This window comes from Salvelinus sp. IW2-2015, linkage group LG4q.1:29 (assembly GCF_002910315.2).
Source record: "Salvelinus sp. IW2-2015 linkage group LG4q.1:29, ASM291031v2, whole genome shotgun sequence".
Classification (NCBI taxonomy): Eukaryota; Metazoa; Chordata; class Actinopteri; order Salmoniformes; family Salmonidae; genus Salvelinus; species Salvelinus sp. IW2-2015.
The window spans coordinates 27,346,512-27,356,081 of NC_036842.1; the positions used below are offsets into that span (position 1 = coordinate 27,346,512).

Consider the following 9,570-nt stretch of genomic DNA (forward strand, 5'->3'; position numbering starts at 1 on the left):
GAGAGAGAGAGAGAGAGCGAGAGAGAGAGAGAGTGAGAGAGACCGTTATGGCAGTTTGTGACTGTAGCGCTATGACATCGGCCCTAGGCCCTAGCTGCAGGTGATAAACTATGGTAGGGTAGTCATGGAGACGGAGAAGGCCAGGTCCTAAACAGAGGGGGACAGTTCAGTCATTGCGAGTGATGTGGCCTGGGCCCTGCAGGAGGTTTTTCACCAAGGCCCTGCACGTAAACTAACGGTAAGCTAGAAAAGAGTTGTCAGAGCTTGATTAGACTTCTTGACTTCTTGACTTGGTTGAAGAGGCTGACCAGTACTGAAAACCAGAACTTCTCTACAGCTTGAGTAACAGCATCTCTTATAGAATACCAGCTTTAAACTTCTACAGCAGGGTGGAGTTGATGTCTGTATCAACAGTGAAGCAGTTCTATCTTTCAGATATAAACCAGTAACGAACGACAACACAAAGCATTCATATCCCAAAGTCTGACTAACAACTACAATCATGTAGCCTGTCATCTTCAACACCAGTATAAAACCCAACACAAAGCATATTTTTCATAATCAGACACACACTATATGATAATCTCCTTACCGCCAGGCACAGAGGGCCAGGTGTCGCTGATTGGCTGTAATCTCTCTCCTCATTAGCATACAGCTGTGAGGCTGTATGAGTTCCAGACTTGAGTTCCAGCCAATCAATACCCATAAACCCCAGACAGAACATCTGCTACCATGGCAACCTAAGGATGGCTGAAAGGATCATTCTACAAGGAACTCAGAATCCATAAAGGAAAGAATTTGCATTGTTATTAAGTGTCACAGTCATATTGGCAATAAGGAAACCAGTTTAAGTGAAATAACAGATCCACACAGTTTTTGCCACACCAAGTGGAAATACAAACAACTAATCTGAAACTAAATTCTATGATAGGTCAGCTGAGAAAGGCTGCTGTCTGTCTATTGTGTGAGCACCACCCTGCTGGTTTCCCAGTAAAGGCACCAGGCTGGAGGCTAGTAGGGGCCAGGAAGGGGTCGGGAGTGTTGTACCCCCAGCAGAGCCTCATCTCTGGGAGCCACGGAACCCAAAGGACAGCGGAAGAGGAGGAAAAATTTGTCAGACAAAAGAGTGAAAAGTAAAGTACACTCAGGGAGAGAGAGTAAGAGAGGAGAAGCAAGTAATTAACGCAGACGCTGCCTAATCTTATCAGTGTGCATGACTGCCCTAGAGTAGAGAGAGAGAGAGAGCGAGCGAGCGAGCGAGAGAGAGAAGGGAAATACCTGTGTGCCATCCCAGCAGCAAGATTTGTGACCTGCTGCCCCAAGAAAAGGGCAACCTGTGAAAAACAAACACCATTGTAAATTCAATCCATATTTATGTTTATTTATTTCCCCTTTTGTACTTTAACTATTTGCACATCGTTACGGGTATGGGTATATACCCATAATATGACATTTGAAATGTCTCTATTATTTGGAACTTCTGTGAGTGTAATGTCTACTGTTCATTTTTATTGTTTATTTCACTTTTGTTTATTATCTATTTCACTTGTTTTGGCAATGTAAACATATGTTTCCCATGCCAATAAATCCCTTTGAATGGAATTGAATTGAGAGAGAGAGGCTGAGACTGAGAAAAAGAATGTGGTATTCACTCTTCTATACAGTTATTTTCCTTACTATGATCAAGTGAACATGGCTCTGAGCAGGATGGTTGTGAAATCTATAGAGAAACTCTTCATCTTCTTTAGACCATCATAGAAAATGTCATCACTTGAGCTGCTTCCACTCCTTTGACCTTTTACATAGCACTGGCCTGCCATAAAACCACTGTAACACATTTACACTGTACACACGCATACACACACACAAACACGCAGACGCATGCACATACACACACAAATAAGAAGAGAGGACAATAGTCTTCCCATTCTACTGCTCTCCTTTTCCACTCTGCTCTGCTGCTGAAGAACAGTGAGCGAGACTTTTCCAGAGACACCTGTATGAGGTAGGCCACCTCATCTCCCAACCCTCCCAACTCTCTGTGGGTCTATAAAGCCATCGGATAGACAGACACTTTTAATTCAATCACAACTGCTCCTTTTGGGAGGATGGGACGGAAAACCTCCTAACGTAATGTGACCCAGTTAGAGTCAGTCAGTAGGTCTGCCTGTGTTCCAACGCAGCCCTCCTCAGAGGCAGTATGGGGGTTGTATTGCCAATTAACGGATCTTCGGGAAAGAAGACACGCTGAAAACAATTAATTTAACGTTTTGGATTGATTAGAGCACTTCCTGGGGTTTGTTGTTGAAAGACTTCTAGCCGACAAACTCGCACACAAAAATCGAAGAATATAGATGGGGGGGGGGGACAAAGACGATGTCAAAAACAGATGTAGCAGTGAGTCAGTGACAGTGAAAGTGAAAATGATCAGAAGGCTCCTTTTTAATTCCCCTTCAGGCAATCTGATACAAACCAAACAGCCTTGTTATCAGGACTATCTCCTTTAGTAGTGGGGTCCTGTGGTGCCAAACAGTACATCAGATGTTGGACCTGGCCTCCACCCTACTGCCTGACCCCTGACCCCACAGACTCCATTTAATAAGCCAATTTTACAGGCCTGTCACACCAAGCCTGTGGTCCGGCCTCGGGTTTCAAGCACACACTGATAGACGGGATCAGATTTCGGCTAAGAGCCCGCTCCAAATATTGATGTTAACATACTCATCATAGCAAATGTTTATATTTGGAAAAAGCCCGACCACTGCTTTGAGAAGGTGTGTATGTGTACCACTGCACCAAACCCTCCAATTGAAAGTTGCTTTAAGCGTCGCCATGCCAAAGGGGAACATATTGACGAAAACTATAAAGTGAGGTCAAGGGCCTGGTCTAATGACACACACACAGACAATATCATCAAAGAGCAGAAAAGCTGAAGTTTGGAGCGCAGACTATGTGGTCTGTATGGAGCAGACTATGTGGTCTGTATGAACTGGTTGCCAGTCAAAGACGAAGAGGTTTTATGTGACGTTAAAAGAATCGCCAACTGCACCCACACAGCACCAAGCAGGCCGGGGAAAAAAGAGCAGAGGCTGGTAAGATTTTTTCCACTCTTTGATAATTTACCATTCGGTTTAGGCAAAGGAAGAAGAACAAAAAAACAACATTAAATAACTTTTCTGCACTCCTAGCCTGCACTCCTAGTCTGCACTCCTAGTCTGCACTCCTAGTCTGCACTCCTAGTCTGCACTCCTAGCCTGCACAGGCAGCCAGCAGTAGGAATCTTGTATTTTCCCCTTTTCCTGAGGTCAGAGCTGAACAGAGCAGACCAGAGGAACATTCTCCAGCAGGCCTGTAATGATTGAAGCCTGTTTTATTCTGTTTTTTTTATTGGTCCAAACACGGAACCCTGAGGGACACCATGTGCCTCGGCCCTCCGGCTCTAGCCACTGCCAGTGGTCCAACAACCAGCCGGCCTGCCAACGGCTGTCATTTTTATTCTTAGATACTGTAAAGTCACCCATTCAATGATGCCATTAAACTTCTAAACCACAACTGGGTGCCCGTTAAATATGGTGATAAAGAAATTGCGTCAAACAAACGTACCAGGAAGGAAAGTGTCAACTTGAGATCAAGACCACACAGTGACTGTGCTGCAGCCAGCGACTGCCACGCATCCACGGTTGGCTATAATGTGACAATGAATAGTAGCATATTTAGCAATTCACTTTAAAGGTCCTGTCTTTCTAAATGTGCTTTGTGTATTCATGCAAGTACAGTGACGGGAAAGAGAGAGAAGAAAAATAAAGTGCAACACAGCGAATTCAAACTTAACACCGGGACTAGAAGTGTTCTCTTAGGTGAATGGCTATTGATTACCTACTGACCGTTGCTATGCAGTACACAGTCCATCAATGGCTTGAGCCTTGGGACAAGAACAAGCATTCTCATTCAACACATTGCCACATCCATTATTCATACAAATCAGTATTTTACTGCGGCAATTCAGTTTGGATTCTTTAGACAATTGTATTGGCTGCCAACTCCCCCTGCAGAGTTATGGGCTGGCTAACAAAGGAAAGGGGAGGGGGTCAGGCTGGCCTATAAATGAGATCTCATATATGGGATGTTTTTTTTATGGGACACAATCTCTATATCCTGACTATTATAAGGTTGACAATACAGGGGTCCAAAAGCTTCACCTTAGTTGGTAATCTAATATTTCTTACCCCCCAGGGCTCTCGCACACTAAGGTGAGCACAAGTGTGTACGAGCACACACCGCACACAGGTGGAATCTGTTTTCAGGTTGTTGGTTTGAAGTGGGGGAAGGGGGAGTAAGGTCAGAACCTTCAATCTCATGAGCCCCTCTAGGAAAGATCTTTAGACTTCCTCAGTTTGTCATGAGCTAGTCATTCAGTTTGACCAGTCAACAGTTCAGGGAGTTGCCTCTGGACCATTTCGAGATCGGCCAAACTGCCCATTCACTAGGTCAGAGAGAAAAACAGCTACATCTGCCTCAGTCACAACCACATCTGCTTTGTTTACATTATGAGTTGACTGTTTGTTGTATATAAATAGGTTAATGTGTTTTGTTCATGAAATGTCATTCATTGTGAAGGCAATTGACTTTCCTTTGTGTCCTATTTATGGTTGTGTCAATAATTAATTTGACAGTTCATTTGACAGGAGAGAAGCTCTGCTAAAATAACTATTATACATAGGCCTATTACTAACATTAATAACGTGATAACGGCAACAGCTGATTGTATTCGTGTCAGAAAAAAAGAATGGAAAAGTATGCTAGAATGTGCAACGTTGTCTGGCAAACTATTCGTCATTCTGGTCGGCTTTCCTGCCACGAGTTTCCCCTTCAGCGACTGGGGAAAACGCCGAACCAGCAGCTCTCAGACAAATGAAAGTAATTAGGCCTACATTTACAATGAAATTAACATAGCTCAAAAGTAGGCTGAGCGTTGTTGAAAATTTGAAAAGGGGGAAACAAAGTGAATAGGAAATCTGTGTAAATGAATAACGAGAAGAATAGACGAAAAGCGTATTGAATTGCAGAAGAAATCCTTCCCCTTACTTACGAATAGGTTTTCCAAGTTGTGCAAAACGTCCGGTGATCAATATGCTCGCTTTCCAATAAAAAATCCAACTAGCCTAAATATTTTTTGAAAATCGCTGTCTTTGGGATAGAAGTTTTCTTTTAGGATAACGCCGTGTGTTTCTTCCACCCACACGACTCCTTGGTCCAAGTGTCTTCCTCCCCCACGCTCTCTGTGACCACGGATAACAGAGCTGCGAGCCTTTTTCTCCAGACCAGCATGCCTACATTTGGGAGCTAGTGACGTTACCCTCCTGTTACCATTTAATCTCTCTCTCTCTCTCTCTCTCTCTCTCTCTCTCTCTCTCTCTCTCTCTCTCTCTCTCTCTCTCTCTCTCTCTCTCTCCCTCTCTCTCAAATGAAAATTATTTTATTGGCATGGGAAACACGTTTAAGTTGCCAAAGCAAATTGCTCTATCTCATCCCCTATATTTGCCATAGAGCCCCTATATTTGCCCTACATGCCCTATATCTGCCCTACCTGCCCTTGATTTGTCCTACATGCCCTATATCTGTCCTACAAAATTACATCTATTTTGCAAACAAAGCATCCTTCACTCATGCTGCCAAACATACCCTCGTAAAACTGACTATCCTACCGATCCTTGACTTCGGCGATGTAATTTACAACATCGCCTCCAACACTCTACTCAGCAAATTGGATGCAGTCTATCACAGTGCCATCTGTTTCGTCACAAAAGCCCCATATACTACCCACCACTGCGACCTGTATGCCTTCGTTGGCTGGCCCTCGCTTCATATTCGTCACCAAACCCACTGGCTCCAGGTCATCTATAAGTCTTTGCTAGGTAAAGCCCCACCTTATCTCAGCTCACTGGTCACCATAGCAGCACCCACCCATTGCACGCGCTCCAGCAGGTATATTTCACTGGTCACCCCCAAAGTCAATTCCTCGTTTGGCCGCCTTTCCTTCCAGTTCTCTGCTGCCAATGACTGGAACAAATTGCAAAAATCACTGAAGCTGGAGACTCATATCTCCCTCACTAACTTTAAGCATCAGCTATCAGAGCAGCTTACAGATCATTGCACCTGTACATAGCCCATTTGTAAATAGCCCACCAACTACCTCATCCCCAAATTGTTATTTATTTTATTAATATTTTTTTTGTTACTCCTTTGCACCCCAGTATCTCTACTTGCACATGCATCTTCTGCACATCTATCACTCCAGTGTTTATTTGCTAAATTGTAATTATTTCGCCACTACGGCCTATTTATTGCCTTATCTGCCCTACATGCCCTATATCTGTTCTATATACCCTATATATGTCCCACATGCCCTATATCTGCCCTACATGTCCTATATCTATCCCACATGCCCTATATCTGTCCTACATGCCTTTTATCTGCCCTATATCTGTCCTACATGCCCTATATATGTCCTACATGCCCTATATCTGCCCTACATGTCCTGTATCTGTCCTATATACCCTATATATGTCCCACATGCCCTATATCTGCCCTACATGCCTTGTATCTGCCCTACGTGCCCTATATCTGTCCTACGTGCCCTATATCTGCTCTACTTGCCCTATATCTGCCCTACATGCCCTATATCTGTCATACATGCCTTACATCTGCCCTACATGCCCTTTATCTGTTCTACATCCCCTATATCTGTCCTACATACCCTATATCTTCCCTACATGCCCTATATCTGTCCTACATGCCATATATCTAACCTACATGCCCTTTATATGTCCCACATACCCTTCATCTGTCACACATACCCTTTATCTATCCTACATGCCCTATATACAGTGGGGAGAACAAGTATTTGATACACTGACAATTTTGCAGGTTTTCCTACTTACAAAGCATGTAGAGGTCTGTAATTTTTATCATAGGTACACTTCAACTGTGAGAGAAGGAATCTAAAACAAAAATCCAGAAAATCACATTGTATGATTTTTAATTAATTAATTTGCATTTTATTGCATGACATAAGTATTTGATACATCAGAAAAGCAGAACTGAATATTTGGTACAGAAACCTTAGTTTGCAATTACAGAGATAATACGTTTCCTGTAGTTCTTGACCAGGTTTGCACACACTGCAGCAGGGATTTTGGCCCACTCCTCCATACAGACCTTCTCTCCAATAAGATCCTTCAGGTTTCGGGGCTGTCGCTGGGCAATACGGACTTTCGGCTCCCTCCCAAGATTTTTCTATTGGGTTCAGGTCCGGAGACCCTAGAGCCACTCCAGGACCTTGAGATGCTTCTTACGGAGCCACTCCTTAGTTGCCCTGGCTGTGTGTTTCGGGGTCGTTGTCATGCTGGAAGACCCAGCCACGACCCATCTTCAATGCTCTTACTGAGGAAGGAGGTTGTTGGTCAAGATCTCGCGATACATGGCCCCATCCATCCTCTCCTCAATACGGTGCAGTCGTCCTGTCCCCTTTGCAGAAAAGCATCCCCAAAGAATGATGTTTCCACCTCCATGCTTCACGGTTGGGAGGATGGTTTCTTGGGTTGTACTCATCCTTCTTCTTCTCCAAACACGGCGAATGGAGTTTAGACCAAAAAGCTCTATTTTTGTCTCATCAGACCACATGACCTTCTCCCCATTCCTCCTCTGGATCATCCAATGGTCATTGGCAAACTTCAGACGGGCCTGGACATGCGCTGGCTTGAGCAGGGGGACCTTGCGTGCGCTGCAGGATTTTAATCCATGACGGCGTAGTGTGTTACTAATGGTTTTCTTTGAGACTGTGGTCCCAGCTCTCTTCAGGTCATTGACCAGGTCCTGCCGGTAGTTTCTGGGCTGATCCCTCACATTCCTCATGATCATTTTATGCCCCACGAGGTGAGATCTGCATGGAGCCCCAGACCGAGGGTGATTGACCGTCATTCTTGAACTTCTTCCTTTTCTAATAATGTGCCAACAGTTGTTGCCTTCTCACAAGCTGCTCTGGCTATTATCTCCTTGTAGCCCATCCCAGCCTTGTACAGGTCTACAATTTATTCCCTTGATTGTCTTACACCAGCTCTCTGGTCTTGGCCATTGTGGAGAAGGATTGGAGTTGTTTGATTGAGTGTGGTGGACAGGCTGTTATTTATACAGGTTAACGCGGAGTTTATTTACAAGGGTGCCCAGTTAAGAAGAGGTAATGAGTGCGGAGAACAGGAGGCTTCTTAAGAGAAAAAACTAAACAGGTTCTCGTGGAGAGCCGGACATCTTACTGGTTGGCTAGGTTATCAAATACTTCAATCGTCATGCATAAATAGCAAATTAGCATTACTCTAAAACATAACAATGTGATATTTCTGGCTTTTTTGTTAGATTCCGTCTCCCACAGTTGAAGTTTTACCTCATGAAAATGACAGACCTCTACAGCCTTGTAACGTAGGAAAACCTGCCCAAATCGGCAGTTGTATCATACTTGTTCCCCACTGTATGTCCTACCTGTCCATATATTGCCCCTACATGTCCTGTAATCATGTCCTACATGCCTTATCTTCCTACAATGATTATATCTGCCTATCAATCTGTCCTACATGCCATCATACCATTTTCCTGCCCTACTCTGCCCCTATATTCTGTCGACTACATGCCTACTATTCTGACCCTCCACATCGCATAATATCTGTTCTTACTCCCCTAGTATCTGTCCTACATACCCATATCATTGTCTCCACTACATACCCTATATCTTCTCTACATGCCCTATACTAACCTACATGCCCTATATCTGCCCTACATGCCCTTTATCTGTCCTACATGCCCTATATCTGTCCTACATGCCCTATATCTGCCCTACATGCCCTATATCTGCCCTACATGCCCTTTACTGTCCTACATGCCCTATATCTGTCCTACATGCCCTATATCTGCCCTACAGACCCTATATCTAGCCCTACATGCCCTATATCTGCCCTACAGCCCCTATATATGTCCTAAATGCCCTACATCTGCCCTACATCCCCTATATCTGCCCTTCATCTGCATAATCTGATCTACTACTATATCTGCCCTACATGCCCTTATCTGTCCTACATGCCCATATCTTGCTACATGCCCATATCTGCCCTACATGCCCTATATCTGCCCTACATGCCCCCTTATCTGTCCTACATGCCCATATCTGTCTTACATGCCCTATATCTGTCCTACATACCCACATCTGCCCTACATGCCCTATATCTGCCCTACAGCCCCTATATATGTCCTAAATGCCCTACATCTGCCCTACATCCCCTATATCTGCCCTACATCTGCTATATCGACCTACTATTTACCTATATCTGCCCTACATGCCCTTTATCTGTCCTATAGGGCCTATATCTGTCCTATATGCCCTATATCTGTCCTATATGCCCTTTATCTGCCATATACCTGTCCTATATACCCTATATCTGTCCTACATGCTCTATATCTGTCCCACATGCTCTATATCTGTCCCACAAGCCCTATATCTGCCCATCAAATGTCCTATATCTG

At 44.2% G+C, this 9,570-nt stretch overlaps 1 protein-coding gene across 2 annotated transcripts in view; it reads right to left on the minus strand.

Annotated features, from left to right (window-relative positions):
• Window positions 1-5,330, minus strand: part of LOC111961761 (LHFPL tetraspan subfamily member 2a protein-like) — a 78,077-nt gene extending 72,747 nt beyond the window's left edge. For both annotated transcript variants that reach the window (XM_023984281.2, XM_070442733.1), the window contains exon 1: window positions 5,090-5,330. The gene's annotated coding sequence lies outside the window, so the exon portion shown is untranslated. The remainder of the gene's footprint in view (window positions 1-5,089) is intronic.
• Window positions 5,331-9,570: the final 4,240 nt, after the last annotated feature.